This window comes from Vidua chalybeata, chromosome 13 (assembly GCF_026979565.1).
Source record: "Vidua chalybeata isolate OUT-0048 chromosome 13, bVidCha1 merged haplotype, whole genome shotgun sequence".
Classification (NCBI taxonomy): domain Eukaryota; kingdom Metazoa; phylum Chordata; class Aves; order Passeriformes; family Viduidae; genus Vidua; species Vidua chalybeata.
In genome coordinates, this window is record NC_071542.1 from 4,530,248 (window position 1) to 4,539,569 (window position 9,322).

Below are 9,322 nucleotides of genomic sequence, written 5' to 3' on the forward strand. Positions count from 1 at the left end.
TGGTGGGTTGGGAGCAGTCTTTCAGCAACAGTAAAGCAAATAGGGGATCAGGAACTTAAATTTCCATCTATTCAAGTAGGACTACTGAGCCATGTGTTATGTCACTGTAGACTTGAAAGGGTTTACTTTCATAGCAGAATAGAAAGTAAAATAGGTTGTTTAATTGAAAGTAATCCATAGACACCTACTATGTATAAACCCAGGAATAACTGGGCTGTTAGAAGAAAGATCAAAGAGTGTTTTTCACCTTCACTGTTGGATTCATTATAAAAATGCATGATTCATTACACTAAGTGTCACGTGCATCTACTGAATTTGCAGATTAAGCAGACATGAATTTTAAAAATATAGAATATTTTATCAACAAAAAGTATCAAGCTGTACCAAATTTGGAATATCAACGAAAAAAAAAAGATCTCATGCCTGGATCTGATGAAAACGTAGTTGTGTTATGCTTCATATAAAACTATTTGGACATGCATGTAACAAGGGTCCCTGCTTTGAGCACCTGGCTTTCACAAATTCTAGTACAAGGAGAGGCAGGTCTTGTTCAGCAGGTGGGATTTGCACAGATGGTGAAGTACAATTCTCTTGGTACTGGTTATGTGTTAGCCCCTATATTGCCTGGTTGTTTCAAGCCAGGCCACAGCCCCTGCACAGTGAGAAACCAAACATGGAAGTTCTCACTATTAACCCCATTAACCTGGAATGGAGAACAGGCATGACCATTTTCACTATCATAACAGTCTGGGAAGAAATGATAGAAACCCAAAACTGCTATTTGTTTCATTGTTTGTTGCCTGGCAAATGCTGTCAAGGGAAGGTCAGAGGATGCCCACTCCTCAATACAAGAAGGTGATAAATGTTGGATCATCTTTTGTACGTATTTCCCTTGTAAATACTTTGCTTTGATGTATGTATGCTTGTTTTAAAATTAGATGCATTAAAACACACAATTTCTGTCCCTCAGCTGCTTTCAGTGTTTCTTGAGACATAAATGTGTAGAGTTTTATGATGGGAATTCTCTTTGGATGCACAACCGGAAGTGCATCAGCATGATGGAAAAAGCAGGAGGGAATATTGTCCTGCTTGTGATCAGTGATATTTTGTCAGGCTTTAAAGGCATAGCTGTGTCCAGTTGTACTAACTTAAAGGAAAAACTGTGATCTTGAGAGCTTCTGAGATTTTCAGAGTAGCAATGGCTGAGTTTGAAGACCTACATGTTGTGCCTCTTGACTCAGGCCCTGTGGGTCGGGTCCAGCTCCTGGCTCCAGCTCAGGGCAGCCCTCTCTGAGCTGCTGCTGGGCACTCGCTCTTCCACTGCTCAGGATTTGATCAGCATACGCATATTCCTGACAGCATCATGTTCCTGACAGTCCTCTTGCCATGTTCTTGGTGCTCTGGAGGTAACCACGGTGTCTTTTGTCAGTGTGGCTGTTGGATCTGACTGTACTCCTTGGGTTTGACCTGAGGAGGGCAAAGGCAGTGCCAGATGAGACTTTCTGACTGGTACACTCAGATTTTTGGCAAGGTGCAAATTAATGCCTTTTCTAGCAGCTGTTGATAAAGTGGTCCTGGAGGAAGTGCTAACTGTGGCCATAGCTCAACCCAGAGAGAAAAAGAAATTTTGGAAGTGCCTTATATGAGTAGTCTCCTGCATTTAGAAATAGGTAGGGTAAGGTAACTTATCTTTTAATGGATAAGTTAACACGTTTGTGGAAAACTTCTACACAGCACATTGGGAAAGAGGAGTATCACCATTGACTCAAGAGACAAGACACCACAGGCTGGATTTCACAGATATGCAGTATTTAATTACTGTCCTGATAGCGACATAATCACAGTATCATCCAGTGCTCATGGAAACCAGTTCTGTTTTTAACAGTGTTCAGGGAGGTCTGGACCACGATACAGTCTACACCTGTGTTCCTGTTTGCTTAACAATAATATTTTTGAGGTGTGACTAAATAACATTAGATATTTGCATAATGTTTCTTACCTGGAAAATTCATGTAACTGCTGAAAATTAATTTAAAGCAGATAACTGCTTTGACTGATCAAAAGCACAGAAATGTCAAAAGCTGCATGTCTTTCTTTCTACATTGTTGCAAGGCATATGGTTTTGGTGATGAGTTCTTTCTTGGAAAGGAAGCTCAGCTCTATTGTTAGGGTATCTCCTTGCACGGAGTGGCAGGGTGCTGTAATGGACATGGGCACATGAAACATTGAGAGAGAAGGCAGGGTGTGTGTTACAGTGCATTACACTGCAGCACTTGCTGTGTGTATTCCTACCCTGCAAAGCCCCTGAAGGACCAGGTTTCCTGCTGGGGGAGGGCCTGCACCAGTTCCATTCTCCAGCCACACCAGAGAGCTCCAAGTGCGGTAAGTTCACACCCCGGCTGCGTTTGCAATAGTTCATTTGCATGCTGAGTCTTGGTTTCTGGTATTTGTAACAGAAATGCTTTTTGAATTTCAAAGGAAATAAATATTGTAGCTTCCCAGTTACACTGGGACAATGTTTCAAAAAATTCTTTAAAAATAATTAAGCACTATATAACTTTGGGGACTGATAAGACTGATAGATGTGCTGAAAAGTATCCATAATGTCTTGACATATGCATGCTAATATATTTCAGTGTCTTTATTTTTAATCTATTTTCACTTTTCTTGCCTCTGCTGCACCCTTTCCTCTCTTCCCCTTGAATAGGAGCTTTGCTGTGCTAGCAAACAATAAAACTTGTTATTTGAGAGGGAAATATTTTTCTCTTGTACAAGATAACCTCCTTATATGCTGGTCCTTCTGCTTGTGCCTTGGGGGTTTACTGGAGGTGAAAGGTCTCCACTAGCAAACGAGCTTTGAGACCCACTGTTGTGGTCACTTAGTGACTTCAGCTGAGAAACCTGGCTATTGAGGCAATACATCATCATGGTGCTGGTGCAATTGTATGCCAAACTCAGTAAAAATATTTTGCATATTAAAAAACTGTTTTTAAACTTATTTCAATGCCATTCATTAGAGTTTTCTGAAGGAACTATGCTGTCTAGTCAGCAAGAATTTAAAGGAACACGTTTTGCTTTGCTCTTTGCTATTATGAAGCACGTTAGAGCCTGCAGGACTTCTAGGGCATGTGTCTTGTCTATAAAAGGGTTATTTGATGTATAAAAATCCATTGAGTTTGTTTCTGCTTTCTTTTTGTTACAGGTAATCTTTCAATCACTTGATGTGAACAAAAGTGGTTAGAGGATTTCTTTCAGTTGAGGAGGCTGCCAGCCACTCAATGAATTCTGTTTCTTTGAGCAATTTTTAAGTTAAGGATAGATGTAAGAAAGATGAATTTTATTGTCCAAGTGGGACTTGATGCACAGCACATTCAAACACAAAGACATTTTCTGATATCATTAGGGAAAAGTTCTGGTCTTGGTCTTACGATGTAGCCATCGGCAGTCAAGTTATACCCAGTATTATGGTCCAGGCCTTGATTTATTTTCTTTTTCTGTTCACTCTAATACTGTCCTCTCTACTTTAGAGTTCTTTTCTGCCCCCTGTCCTCAAAATATTTATGCCTCTAGTAAACAGGCATCATAACCAACAGAACACAATCTAAAGGTATAATTAGCAAGAGAAGCATCCTCAGGAGTACAGGCAGTTCCAGAGCAGCCAAACCAAGCTGTGCTGACCTTTGAGAGGGAAAGGGGCTGTTGGTGCAAACACCCCATGGGATAACTGAGCACTGACACAGACCACTGATACTCAGAAACTTTCCATGTGAGTTATGTTGGGAAGTGGAATCACTGCTGTGTGTGCTGTGGCTCCTTTGGCTGGCAGGATGACGACTGCAACAGATTGCCAATATCATGTACTCGGCTTTACTTTTTCCCCTTAGGGAATTGCATGTTTAGCTCAGCTGGTAAAGCCCAGCACATCTCTACTTGATCTCTGTTTGTCCCCAGAACTACATGTGCTCAGTAGGCTACTTTTGGACTAGTGCTCTCCAGCTGTATTCTTCCTTTTACTACAAATAATTGCTGCAGCAAGGAATGAATGTTTCATTCTGGTAGTTAAAAATAGCTTTATAGAACACATATTTTATTTCTTTTTTTCTTCTTGGCTGCTTGCCAATACCCTGTCAACAGACATCATTGAGCTGTGATGCTCTCTGATTTCTTATATTTAATTTGGGTCCTACCTAAGGGGAAATGATTACTTTGTACTTAGCAGACAGGGTAGCAGTACTTGTTCTTCTCTTGTTATACTTCTCCAGTTTGAATTATATTAATTATATTATACTTTGTTTCTAATTCACAGCTGCATGGTAAGTTGAATCTTTGTCTTTCAGTGTCTTTTTGCTAGTGCCCTCACTTCTCCTGATGTCTCCTATGTAACATGATTTATTTTTGAGTTTAAATGCTATTTCATATTATCACACTGCATCATTCTGTGTTACTTTCCTCTCCTGGAAACCTTCTCCTTGCAGTACAGAGCGTGGTGAGGTTTTGTATCTGCCGTTACTGTGCATTGACCAGCTGCTTCTAGACTGGGTTTTGTCTTCATTGTTTTCAGTCCAAGTGTGACCCTTTAAATCAGGTTTAATAAATTGTCTGCTCTTTTATTGTTAATCTTCCTGTAATCCATAACTGATGGCCACTGCTAAAGCTGGTGATGTTACAGGAGAACATGCACAATATATAATTGTTGTCTTTTAAAAACTGTAGTTTTCTGTCTGCTTTTTCCTCTAACTATTGTTAGGTCTGCTTTGGATTTTGATTTGTATAACCAAATAGTGTTCCTACTTCTCAACCATGGGATAAAACAGTTTAAAATCACATCAGATTTGTCCCTCTAATGTGGACAAGGCACTTGAAGGGTCAAAGACTCCTAGTGTACTGTGTGGATTGCAAATACTCTGGAAAATGTGTTTTCATTAATATTCATGGAACACTCTCATTCTGCAAACATTTGTGTGAACAGTATTTGTCAGAATCTACTTATTATACCTAAGCCTCCAACAGAAGTTTAACATCCTAGGCCAGCATTTATTTCAAGGCTGTAACAGGTTATTCATTTAGTCAAGCAGGCTGTTTGCAACACTTTAACTGCATGTCAGCCATAGGAGATCACAGATAAGCTACAAGATTGGCTTCTCCATAGGAATTACGTCGGCTTGCACACAACTTCTTTAGCTAACTCTATTACTGTACAGTTATTATCAAGTAGATATATGTGGTGCTGACAGCTCCTGACAGGAGAATGCTTTATTACATAAAGTTTGCAAAGAAAAAAATCTTACAACATGACAATCTTTTATGCCCAGAAAGCTACGTATTGGACAAGAATCCACATAATTAATATTAATTGTAATAAAGTGTGACAATCAAGAAAGAATAACATAAGTCTGCTTGTAAGTCAAGACCTCAATAGAGTGGAAGAAATAGAGCCAGCCAGAGATGGATGATGGAAGAACACTGGTGCTTGAATAATTCATGGAAAAGCACACTATATTGCATGTGAGGTCTGGAGCCTTTTAAAGGCCTGTGAATTAGATGACAAAATTCACTCAGTTCAGGTAAGTAAGAGAGGAGAATGGGGAATTCACATGGGATGTAGCATAAACTATTAATAAGAGTTAAAAGGTCATGTACTTCCCATGTCAAGTGTGAATGATCAGGAACAAAAATTGCCAAAAGGTGTATATAATTTTTAAGGAAACAAAAGCAAATATGACCTTTGTAAAAGCTTTGATAATTTGAAGACTTGTTAGCTGCATGTTTTTGGCATTTAAAAAGCCCCAGACTATTCCACTTTGTGAATAATATGTACGGTGGGTATTAAACCAAGTGTGAAGTCTGCAGGAGCAGTAGGTGAACAGCACTGTTACCTAGTTCGGGCTATTATGAGCAGCACTGTTACATAGTTTGGGCTATAACTGGAGGTGAGTGTGAGAAGATAAACTCTTCTGTGAATCACATGACTTGTGTGAACGTTTTGACCTCATGTAATATTGCTTCAGTAAATTATAGCCATGCTCTTAAAAAGATGAGCTGAAAACAAGTAGGTAATGCTATGGGGGATGGAGTGGTAAAGATGTCTTGTGCTGAATGAGGATTCTGATACAGATGTGAACAAGGGTATTTCTGGGGAAAACATGGTTTGGTAGAGAGACTATTTGGCCTGAAAAAAAAAAAAAAAAGGATGGAATTTTTAGGTTTGCCAGTAGGATTTAATAATGAAATTTGAAATCTGCTGGTTTTCCAAAGTCAGTCAGTTTGACCATTAGCCTTGTTAGTGATCAGCCAGGCCTGTCCTCCCTTCTGTGGCTATGAAAAGGTGCATCTGACATTTACAGTGGTCTGATGGATGTTTCTGGGCAGTCCCTTTTCATTCACTTGAACAGAACAAATAAAATACTGCAATGTGTTAAGTGGGACATGAGAGAGTTTTTGGTTATTTTTTTGTCTATGCAGTTATCAGTCTACCAATTTTCTCCTGGCCAGTGAAGCTGTTGATTTTGTTCTTACGAAGAAAGTAGAAAGAGGACTCTTAGGTTTGACAGGAGAAAAGGTAAGCAAGTAAACTCTGGGCTGCAGAGCCCATCAGTGCAGGTCTGAGACTGGCAGCACCTCTTCTAGCTCTGCAGCATGAGGCTCTTATGAGGAGCAGCTCTTTGAAGGCCCATTTCTTTGAGATCAGTGCAGGACAGTTATTTTCCAGCACAATCATTCCAGAGCATCTTCCTCAGTGGCAAAAGCCAGAAACAGAGGAATACATTCTTAGGAACAGTAAGGACATAGAGTGTGTGGCAGTGGGTACACCTTGGTATTGGGGAATGAGGTACTGTAGTTCTGATACAGCCTCTGTCAGATATTTGGATAATAAACAGAGTTTATGTTGCACTATCTTCCCTTTCTTGTCTCTGATATGACAGATTTGTGTTAATGTATATAGTTGCACCATAGAGGTTGTCACAGGGAAGTGAGAAGTTCTGGCAGCTGAGTAAAGGGTGTTTGGGAACTATCAGTGTTGGGAATGGTGTGGGAAATCATTTGGAAGCTGGGTACGAGCATGTTGTTTATGCCTTCAACACTGAAGGAGCAAACAATATAGTTTCATCTTGCAATTCAACTGAAATGTATGAGTAGTTAACACTCTGCATTACTATTGTTTTGACTTTCAACAAGTCCAATAAAGTTGTGTGGAATGGGTTCTCATGCAATTAGTATTTTTTGGTTATCTCTAGCTACAAGAATTAAGGGTAAAAGATTTCTGTTTTCTCATCTGGGGTTGTAGCTGAGTGGGAGCACTGCCTTGTTGGTCTGCCTGTTACAACACCTTGAAACAATACAGCAAAATGTTCCTTTCAGCAGAAGTACTTATTCCTACAGAAATAGAAAATAAACATTGCAAATACGTAGTTCCTTTAGCTGGGTACTGCATTAGCTGGGATATAGGGGCAAAGCATTCAGAAGCTGGTTTATTTTTCATCAAGCATTTCTGTTTGAGAAGCATTTATGGCAAGTAGTAGAACCCTTTACTACATCATATTCAGCATTTTGTTGTGGTCATTTCTCCTAAGGAGTTGAAACTTCATCGTATACAGAAATAGTACATCTGCAAAACAGGGAATCTGTCCCTGTCTAGGCGGTTGGGTAGGTGTCTATAATTATGGCAAGGTGATCACTGAAGACACGTGCAGATGTGATTGTAAGAGCAGATGGGACAAGGCACTTACCTGAAGAAAATCTATGGCTGTAACTGAAGTGTTGCAGGAACATGCTTTAATCCTAGCTTTAGGTGGAGTTAAGCTTTTGAATAACCAATAGGAGTTGGCTGGCAAGATGGCCTTTTACACGTGTAGATGCTAATGTAAATGTCATAATGCAAATTTAAGCATTCAAGAACATTATGTGGATTTGGGAAAATCCCTAAAATTTTAATTCCATAAGCAAAATATTATTTTGGCAGCACATGACAGAAATAATCCTGCTCCCAGATGTTTCATACTGTTGCAGTTGAGACTAGTTGCATGGTTGTCTTCAAGACAGCTCTAAAATAACACAAAAGCTTCTTGAATATGAAGCAACTCAATTATACAATGAAGCAAAGAACCATGTCTGAATTCTTAACATTGCTCAGTCTTCTGGGGAAATAAATGGGGAACAGAGTCTTCACCAAGAGCGAAGTATGTCAGCTAAAGGACAGAGTCAAAGGAAACTCTTGAAACCAAGGAAGGGCGTAGTCACCTTCTGCACATTTTATGTGGATGCCATGCTGGACTGTGTGCCTGTGTTCCAGGCTGGGTGTTGGCAGCTGGCATGGAGGAGTATTCAGACTCTTCCTTCTGAGCATTAAGATTTCCTCACTTGGTTACATGCCTATTTTTCCAGCAAGTTCAATTGTAGTTAAATTTCTTACTCCAAGAACTGGGTCTTAGTGGAAATTGCCAGATGCTGAACAAAATATACAGAAACACTTGGAAATGCATTGATGTATTGCTGCGAGAGGTGCATATTCTCCATTTCTATTTCTTTAGAAACTGCGAGGACTCTTCAGGTAGAGAAATGCTTTTTAAAAGTAATTAAGTTTAAATGTTTGCTTTTATTGACCTATGTTTCAGTGTCATAAACACAACCTCATAAGGAGTGCGTGTTGCTGTGCGGGTGACTGAGCACAGATTGCCCAGAGAGGGTGTGGAGTCTCCCTGCCTGGAGATATTCCAGAACTGTCTGGAGGAAATCTTGTGCCATGTGCTCTGGGAGGACTGTTGGAACCAGGAGGTTGCACCAGATGACCCACCTGTGGTCCCTTCCAGTCTTACCCATTCTGTGATTCAGTGTTCATCAATGTTCAATATAATTCTTTACTGTTGCTTTGTTGTTGGGAACTCAGGTGTGTAGGTTTTCTTAAGGAAGCTGTATGAAGAGAGCTTTATCCTTCCTCCACCAGGACACGCAGTGAATGCCTTTGACTTGTGCTGCCTTCTCTCAAGCTGTAGTGAAAGCTATGACTGTTCTCTCTGTTCTTCTGAGGTGGCTTTGCAGACCCTCTGCTGCATTTGGAGAGGGGTTGTAGCAGTTGGACAGACAGACAGCTGTGGCCTTGGCAGGCCATGTGTCCATCCTAGTGCACAAAGAGTGTGCAGGAATCTGTCCCTGCCAGGTCACACCTGCATACAGCCTGCTTAGGTGGACATCTATAAAGTGCTGAATTTGATTTATTTTCCCAAGAACTAATTGGGAATTAATTTCTGAGTACTTAGCAAAGCAAACACAAAAAAGAGGTGTTAGCTCAACAAGATATTTTACAAGCTCTAACAGAAAGTTATCA